This window comes from Vipera berus (genome assembly GCF_964194415.1).
Source record: "Vipera berus genome assembly, chromosome: 1".
Classification (NCBI taxonomy): Eukaryota; Metazoa; Chordata; class Lepidosauria; order Squamata; family Viperidae; genus Vipera; species Vipera berus.
Window position 1 is genome coordinate 248,849,654 of NC_138202.1, and position 9,595 is coordinate 248,859,248.

Consider the following 9,595-nt stretch of genomic DNA (forward strand, 5'->3'; position numbering starts at 1 on the left):
AAGATTTTATTCATAAACTTAGAACACCTCAAGTAATGTACATAAGGATTTTCTTGCTTGTATAGTGGGGTTTGCACCAGGTGGGAGCTCTCATCATGCTCTCAGAAAATGATAGATATAATTCCTGAGAAGCTTGTATTCTTTTTTTTAAGATTAGGATCTTTTGGCTGTGTCATTTTACTAGCATGGCATCAGCGTGGTTTGCCCACTTTGTTACTTTTGTAACATAAGTATTGGACCAATCTCAGAGGCATGGTCTAAGGCAGCGTTCCCCAGCTTTTCCAGCCTGTGGACTGGCAGGAGTGGATAGAGGGGATGGTTCTATGCAAGTAGATTTGCCTGCGTACTTGCCCACCACTTCTGCAGCCCAGTTCAAACAGGCCATAGCCTGGTTGGGGGACCCCTGGTTCAAGGCTTGATACAACAGATCTGTTGAAGTTAAGCACCTTAGAATAGAATAGAGGTGGAAGAGACTTTGAGTTCTTCTAGTCCAGCCCCCTGCTCAAGCAGGAGAACCTATAACATATCAGACAAGTGAGTGTCTAGTCTCTTCTTAAAAACCACCAGTGATGAAGCTCCCACAACATCTGAAGGCAAGCTGTTCCACTGGTTAATTGTCCTCATTGTTAGGAAGTTTCTCCTTAATTCCAGGTTGCTTCTGTCTTTCAGTTTCCAACCATTGTTTCTTGTCCTGCTCTCTGCTGCTTTGGAGAATAGTTTGACCCTCTCTTTTTTGTGGCAGCCCCTCAAAGACTGGAATATTGCTATCATGTCACCCCTATTTCTTCTTTTCTTTAGACTAGCCAAACCCAAGTCCTGCAGCTGTTCTTCATATGTTTTAGTCTCCAGGCCTTGGATCATCCTAGTTGCTCTTCTCTGAACTTTTTCCAAGGTCTCAACATCTTTTTTGTAGTATGGTGACCAAAACTGGTTGCAGTATTCCAGGTGTGGTCTCACTAGGGTTTTATAAAGTGGTACTAATACTTCACATGGCCTCACTAACTTAAAAGAATTAAGCAAAAGGGTTTAGGATGAATCATAACCATGAAACTCTGGAGCTGTATGGTGGACTGGGAAGTCAGAAAATATTCTGCATGGAGATAATGACAAAGTAGTTCTGTGATGCTGCTGAGAAAGTTATAAAGACATCACGAGAAGTCAAGATCAATTCAAAGGAGTTCCGGTGGCGGCGCGGCGCCGGAGACAGCCCTTTCGGGCTGCCCGCGGCTCAGCTGTGTTATTTCCACCCGAAACAGCGCCGATCAGCTGTTCGGGTGGATTTGAAGCCCCCTCCTCGGGAGAAGAGGAGGGGGTGAGCCCCCAGGTAGGGGTTGAGTTCTCCGGGGCCGCCTGAGCTTAAAGCTTGGGCGGCTGAAGGATCGAACTCCCCCGTAGCCTGGGTTGCTCCCAGCTGGTCAGCGTCTCTGCTCCGTGATTTCTGGAGCGGAGCCAGGCGTTTGCGACCACCCCTACCAGAAGGAAAGTCCATGGAATAAAAGGAGCAGGCAGAGCGGTACAGGAGGAAAAGGTGAAGAGGATTCTCATTGCTGCTTTCTAGCTTAATGGATTTTATGAATTTAAAAGTGAAAGTGCGTAGTAAGTGAAAGTAAAGATGGCGGCTAAACCTCCTCCAAAAGCTCTTTGGAGTGCTGGAACTTCTCCGGTGCAACAGTCATCAGTGCAAGCGTTGCTTCTTCCTGATGTATTGACATCGAAGGATTTACAAGATGCTCTTGGAAAATATGCCCAGGTAATTCTGGAAGCAATGGGTGATAAATTTGCAAAGATGGAGGAGAAGTTGGAGAAATTGGAGGAGAGAATAGAAGAGAGGATGGAAGAGAAGTTCAGAGTGATGAAGGTAGACATTTTGTCTTCAGTGTATAGAGTGGCTGAATGTGTGGAAGATTTGGATGAAAAAGTGGAAGATTTGATTCAAAAAAATGCCATATTAGAAGCAAAAGTACTGGAAAATGAAGATTTAAGAGAGAAAATGGACAAAGAATTGAGTCTTGCTCAATATTACCAGATGCAGTACGCTGTTAGAATCAGAGGTTTAAAAGAGAATATTAAGGAAGATCTAAAGCAGCTGATTTCTGAGGCTTTGGAAGTAATATTGAATCAGCCAGCATCTGAAATAAAGGGAGGCATGGATAAAGTGTTTCGTGTGAATTCATGGATTGCCAGACAGAGAAAGCTACCTAGAGATGTGGTGGTTTATTTTGCAAAGAGGGAAATTAGAGATGAAGTTATTCAAGCTGCTTATGGTACTAAAGTCGTGATTGCTGATCAAGAAGTTTTGGTTCTAAAAGAAATTCCTCCAAAGATTTTAAGGAGAAGGAAGGATTTTACATTTTTAGTGCAAGAGCTCAAGCAACGAGATATAAGGTTCAGATGGGAGATTCCAGTTGGGTTGATGGTGATGCATGAAGGTAAAAGGTACCGTTTGGCTACTGTGATGCAGGCGCGTGATTTTTACAATAACGTTTTAAAAGCAACCCCACTATCACTTCTCGAAGCTGCAAAGGGATCTGGAGAAGGAGAACACCAAGAGGCTGAAGATGGACAGACAGAGGAGAATGGTGCTGGAGGAGATCAAGCTACAACTTCTTTGGATGATTCTAGAGAGCAGAGGGAGATGCGTGCTGCTTTAAAACGATCAAAAAAAAATAAAAGAATAAGATCAGCAGAAGTCTATGGAATTTCCAAAATGTACTTACAGCCAAGTAGTGGGAGGAGCACGGCCTAAAAAAGATAGTCCTATTTAAGCAGTGCTCCAAGAGCTTTGGGATGATATGCATGGCAACTAAATTTTTAATTTGGAACGTTAATGGACTAAATTCATCACAGAAGAGGAAGAAAGTTTTTTTTTTAATATTTAAAACAATTCAAGATAGATGTTATATGTTTGCAAGAAACGCATATTAGGGTTGTGGACCAAAAGTATTTATCGAACTCAAGGTTGGGCACGCAATTTGTTGCTTCTGCAATGAATAAGAAAAATGGAGTGGTTGTTTATCTTAAAAGTGCTTTAACAGTGGACTTAATTGAAGCAGATAAGCATGGAAGATACGTTATGATAGACTTGCTACTAGTAGGTAAAAAGATGCTTTTAGTTGGATTATATGCTCCTAATTAACAACAAGTTGACTTTTTTAGTTTATTTCATACAAAGTTTACCCAGTTGGATTATAAAATTTTTATTTTTATGGGGAATTGGAATGGTGTTTTGGATGTACAGATGGACAAGGCTGGAGCTTTTAAGCGCGGCCCAAGTCATGCTAGACTGTCTAAATCCTTTTTTGAAATGAAGGATGACTTGGAACTGCGAGATATTTGGCGTGAAAGACATTCGCATGAAAAGGATTATACTTTTTTTTTCTGACAGACATCAATTTTTTTTCAGGATCGATTTTATTTTGTTGACAAATGACTTTTTTTTAAGGATTAAGAAGGTGAAGATATGTGTAAGAACTATTTCTGATCATAGCCCAGTTGGGCTAGAGATTTATAAGGACAATAGAGATAGGCGCTCGTGGCGCGTAGATGAGAATTTGTTTAGAAACCAGAGAAATGTGGAAGAATGTAAACAGCGGATGAAGGGGGTTTTTTTTTGAAATTAATATGAATAAGGGCACCTCTATGGATATGGTTTGGGATGCTAGCAAGGCCTATTTGAGAGGGGTGTTGATATATATGAACAATAAACATAGATGTGCTGTGGAAGCTAGGAGGGAAGAATTGGGGAATGAAATAAAGGAAAAAGAAAAGGCTTGGATTTTGAATTTAGAGGTTGTGAAGTCTAAGGAGGCTATTAAACTGTTAAGAGGAATGGATTGAGTATATCCAGAACAAATATGGGATTAAGAAGTTTCAGGTAGTATTTGAACAAGTCTTCCTTTCTTTTTTTTTCTGTTTTTTTATATATATTCTATATTAATAGTGTTTGTAGTTATCCTATGTGAGCTAGAGAGTGATAGATTTTAGAGTCTATGGTTGTTAGCATATGGTTGTTTATGATTCTTTTTTTGTTTTTTATACCTTGTACTTAGCTCTGGGAAGTCGGGGGTGGGTGGGGAGGGGGGGAGGGGTAAGGAGGGAGGGATAGGGGAGGGGTAGGGGGGACTGTCAAAGATAAAATGTATGATAAAACTTTTCAATAAAAAAAAAAGATCAATTCAAAGGAGAAGTTACTATTTTAATAGAAATTGATTAGTATCAGGATGGGAGGCCATCCTGCAAGCTTATCTTTAAAACCTCAACTTCTGTCAGAATGTCCAGTTATTAATAAAATTAAATAAAATATTACTTTTTATATAAAATATAAAAATTTTGGCAATTTGACCTCTAAAAGGGAAATAAAAGGAAGCATGTTGTAAAAAGAAATATATAGATAAAGTCCTTCAGTGTTTGTAACGTTACAAAATAGAATGTAAATCATGCAATGAATAAAGTTCTTTAGCGCTAGTATAGTTGCATGGTTATAGCAATAGCCAAATAGTTGCCAGTTTATTACTAACAAATGATAACTTCTTTTTTCTCTGTGCTTGTAGCAAGATGTCAGGTTTTCAGTTTATAAATCAATTAGAAAAAATTTCTCTGGTTGATTTTTGACTATTTTATACTGCAATATTTATATTGCTATCCTGCCTTTGGTAAAGAGAGTTTGTTTTCTTTATGTTTTTTTATATTTAAATTTATTCCCTAATTTTTCTAAAATATGTTTGCCCACCATTAAAAAGAAAACCTTCCAAATATTGTCTCTATGTAATTGGACTTGTCATACTCAGACAGAATTTTGATTCAATATCCTTTCCACATTTTACTTATCCAAACATATTCTATAAATATTAAGAAAAATTAAACAAGTTTCAAAAAAATAGCGCTGAATGTTTTCCTTGAGGTTGTTGATTGTGTTAATTTATCTATAAAATTATAATTTCCATAAATTAAGAAAGATACTGGTGTGTTAAAAATGTTTTAAGCATGACTGAATTATGCAGTATTAAGACTGCATATTTAGTGATTTTTATCATTTGTGGATTGATTCCTGGTATGCTAATGAAGACCTATGTATAGATTACTTGATTAACTCATGACTTAGAACTTGTTACTTTCAGTTCTAAATAAGACTTAAGGTGATATGGGGGTTTTTTTGTTTTTGTTTTTGTTTTTGAAATGTTGAGTCTGATACCTCAATTATTCATCCTAGGAATTAATGTACAATTAACATGAAGAAGAAGAAATAAATGGCTATGTAAATTTGGATGTTCTTTCTGGAATAATTTAGAAAAATAACATGTGATATCTCCTTATATCTCCTTGGATATAAGGAGAGGACTTGAGATTGCCCACAAGTGCTCCAGACAATTGCTCTTTGCAAGAAGACTACAAGACTACAAGGCAAGACAAGAAGCAATGGATGGAAACTAATCAATAGTTTCTAATAAGATAGAACTAATAGAACCAAGGAGAAATTTCCTGGCAGTTAGAACAATCAATCAGTGGAACAACCTGCCTCCAGAAGTTGTGAATGCTCCAACACTGGAAGTCTTTAAGAAGAGATTGGACAGCCATTTGTCTGAAATGGTATGGGGATTCCTGCCTGAGCAGGGGGTTGGACTAGAAGACCTCCAAGGTCCCTTCCAAATAATAATAATAATAATAATAATAATAATAATAATAATAATAATAATAATAATAATAATAATAATAATAACAACAACAACAACAACAAAAATAACAACAACAACAATAATAATGTTACAGTTCAGGAAGATAAGGGAATAGCCATCTTACTCAAACCATGGTTGGCATTTTCAAAAGGACACCAAGCCCACATACTTTCTTTTTTGAACATTTTGAAAATTGCTTGTTGATAGCTTTTCAGCTATTAGGAACCTTTTGATTTAAAGTCTGAAAATAAATGTTTCCTTTAATGCAGGCATGTCAAACTCGCAACGTCACGTGACATATCAGAGCTTTTCCCCCATTGCCGGCAATGGGGTGGGCGCAGTTTCAATGTGACGTATCCAGCCCACGGGCCGGCAGTTTGACACCCCTGCTTTAATGCTTAGTGAACAAAATTTTAAATACAAGTTTAAAGATTGAAAAAAATATAGAAAAACAGCAAAAGGCTGATTAGAACTTTGATTTTGGAAAGTTACAAACAGACTAGGTGTCTAGTTGGATTCAAATAAGATTTTGGAATTACCGGTAATTATAAGAATTCTTCCCATGGGAAATTGCTTTTGCTTTGACTTGTTTTTTTTTTGTTTGTTTGTTTTTAAAAAAAATGATAGGATGGGACTTTGAAGGTTGGGCATTAAATAAAAGTAGAATGAATTAAGATTACCATTAAAGGAAAAAGAACACTTAAATGTGACTTACTTATACAGAATGGAGAAAAATATTTTAACATTGCACATATTGGAGAATAGTATTGAACAATGTACTTAGACGTTAATTTTAAAAGTGTCCACTTCTATAGATAGTATTTAAAAGATGCTATGGAAGAGAAACAAGTTTTTATGGATAAGATTGAACTAATCCGAAAGTGGATTTAAAAATGACAAAAATGATATGAAAAAAATTGCTACACTGTCTTAGTAAATAAAGTTTTGAAGAAATTAGTGCAAAAGGGACAAAGAAATCAAGTTATATGACATTATTTGAAGGGACTAAAGATCAAGATTGTTAAAATTAATAGGAAGGAATATAGCAATAGCAATACCACTTAGATTATATATTCTACTTCACAGTGCTTTACAGCCCTCTCTAAGTGGTTTACAAAGTCAGCATTATTGCGCCCAACAATCTGGATCCTCATTTTACTGATCTTGGAAAGATGGAAGGCCAAGTCAACCTTGAGTCGGTGAGAATCAAACTACTAGCGGTCGGCAGAATTAGCATGCAATACAGCATTCTAAACACTGTACCACCATGGCTCTTTTATAAATTTGGTTTATTTGATCAAAGTTAAAATAGATACATTATTATCTCTGCTGATCAGGACTGAAATAATATTTTAAGGATATTTTTAGAGACGAGAGATGGAATATGGGAAAATGACAGCATATCTTGTATTTTAAGAGAAGGTGACGTTACTAGAATTGTTTATATTTGTTGTAGTAAAGAAGGAAGTCATTTTTATATATATTCTTATATGAAATATTCCTATAGAAAGTCATTTCTTTACTATATTCTTATTTTTCTTTCTTTTCTGCAATAATAATAATAATAATAATAATAATAATAATAATAATAATAATAATGAAGAAGAAGAAGAAGAAGAAGAAGAAGAAGAAGAAGAAGAAGAAGAAGAAGAAGAAGAAGAAGAAGAAGTTGTTGGAAGGGACCTTGGAGGTCTTCTAATCCAACCCCTTGCTCAGGCAGAAAACCCTATACCATTTCAGGCAAATGGCTGTCCAGTCTCTTCTTAAAAACTTCCAGTGTTGGAGCATTCACCACTTCTGGAGGCAGGTTGTTCCACTGGTTAATTGTTCTAACTGTCAGGAAGTTTCTCCTTAGTTCTAGGTTGCTTCTCTCCTTGACTAGTTTCCATCCATTGCTTCTTGTCCTGCTTTCAGGTGCTTTTGTAATTTTTCTTTTCACTTATTTTGTTTGTATTACTTTTTAATGCTGTAAATGTAATTTTTTAAAATAAAATTACTATGTTTTAAAAAAGAAATTCTGTCTGCCTGTTTAGATGGTGCAGTTTCTCATATACTGATCATTGTTTGTGTACTTCTCCCTTTGTTTAATTGACAGTCTTTAAGAAAACCTTGGTTCGTGCCTTGGTAATTCCAAACTAATGTGAATTGGTAATCATGCAGCAAATGAGTTACAAAAGAGTTACAGCATTAAATTATAGCCACAAAATAACAAAGCAACTGTGCTGAATCACATGTCCACAAAAGCAACTGCTTAACTAGTCCTCTATTTTACTGGGAAAAATAAAATACAATAAATTAATGGGGTAGCAATTATTAAGTAATATTCATGTTTTCTCATTCCAATCAAGCTGATTTGCCATTTGGCTAGGGTAAAAAAAATACTTACATAAATTATCTGAACATTTTAGGAGATATTCAAAATACTGTAAAGATATATACATAGGATCCCATAGGATATAACATTAACTAAAATGAAGAAAAGGGCACTCTCTCTGCCCTTTTTTAAAGCGCTTTATTGTAAGAAGTCATCTTTTTGTAGCTGATTATTTGAAACAAAAATGTTTATTTTGTAGTTGGCCAAATTGATGTGTACATGTCCATCTGACAACTTTTATAATCTCATCGTCAAAAGTATGGAAGTCTTAGACATTTCAACTATTTTGAAGTACAGAATATACATTAGACAGTTCTTAATCTCTTGCACCTCTCATGTCCTCAGAAAGCAGAAACAGGAGAGGAACAAGGAAGGGATCAACCCTTGGCAGATTAATATAAAAATATTAATGTCAAATAAATGCATGCACCATGCTAAGCACATTGATTTGTGCTTCTTAGATTGTAAGCCGCCCTGAGTCTTCAGAGAAGGGCGGGATATAAATGGGATTAATAAAAAAAAATGTGCTGGCCACAACTTTTTGATTATGAAATCAAAAAGCTTTCACATGAGACTAGGAAACTGAAGTTCAGTGATCCAAAATTCAGCAATCCACTTGATGGGAAAGATTAATATACATATATTGTCACCATATCACATTCTTAACTGAATTTCTCTACACCTTCCTTACTTCCTTCCTTCCTTCCTTCCTTCTCACACTTCTGTTTTATTCTATAATTTTTTCTTCTTTTCTCATTTTTTTTCACTTTTTTGGAAGCAATTCCAATAAAACTCTTATATTTCAGTTTGAAAGGGTAATCCACAATGTCTTTTTCAATTTTTAAATGATCGTCCAATTGCATTTGTAAATCCAGTAAATCCATTTCAGAGGGATCTACCATCTGTCTCCAGACAGATATGTTCATTTTCAGTAATAATTCTGGTTCCAGTAAGGAGTTAAAAAGTTCAAATATTTCATAGGCCTATAAGTCAAATATTTCATTTAAAGTAGCCATCTTGTGCTCTGGTAATTTCCTTCAAGGATTTGTTTTGATATGTAAACAAGATAGTTTTCACACACAGGAGGACCTTTCTATTCACACTTTCAAAAATGAAAGTTATATCTGTCCATTTAAATAATTTAATCTCTTTAGTTCTCAATTTTTTTGTGATGCTAGCAAAAATCAATTAAGTTCTCAGGCATTTCTAAATTTTATAATATCAGAAATAAATGAAAACCACCAAAGAGAAACACTTATCTGTATCAGAAGAAAATCTCTCTTTAACTGAAGAAGAATTTATAATCCAAAAGGACACACTATTAGGGTGTGTCCATAAACATAGGCTCTGTCACAGCTGCCAACATGATGTAAGAGCCTGCCTCTCTGTTGCTTGACTCACCAGCTGATTGGGGAAACCTCCATTTCTACAACTTGCCTGTGAAGAATGACAAGACAGGTGGGCTGATTTCAGGTTTCCTCCTTGATTCCAGAGGAAGAAAAAGCCCTCTCCCCAAACAAGTTAGCATGCAGATGTGTCCAAGTGGGGT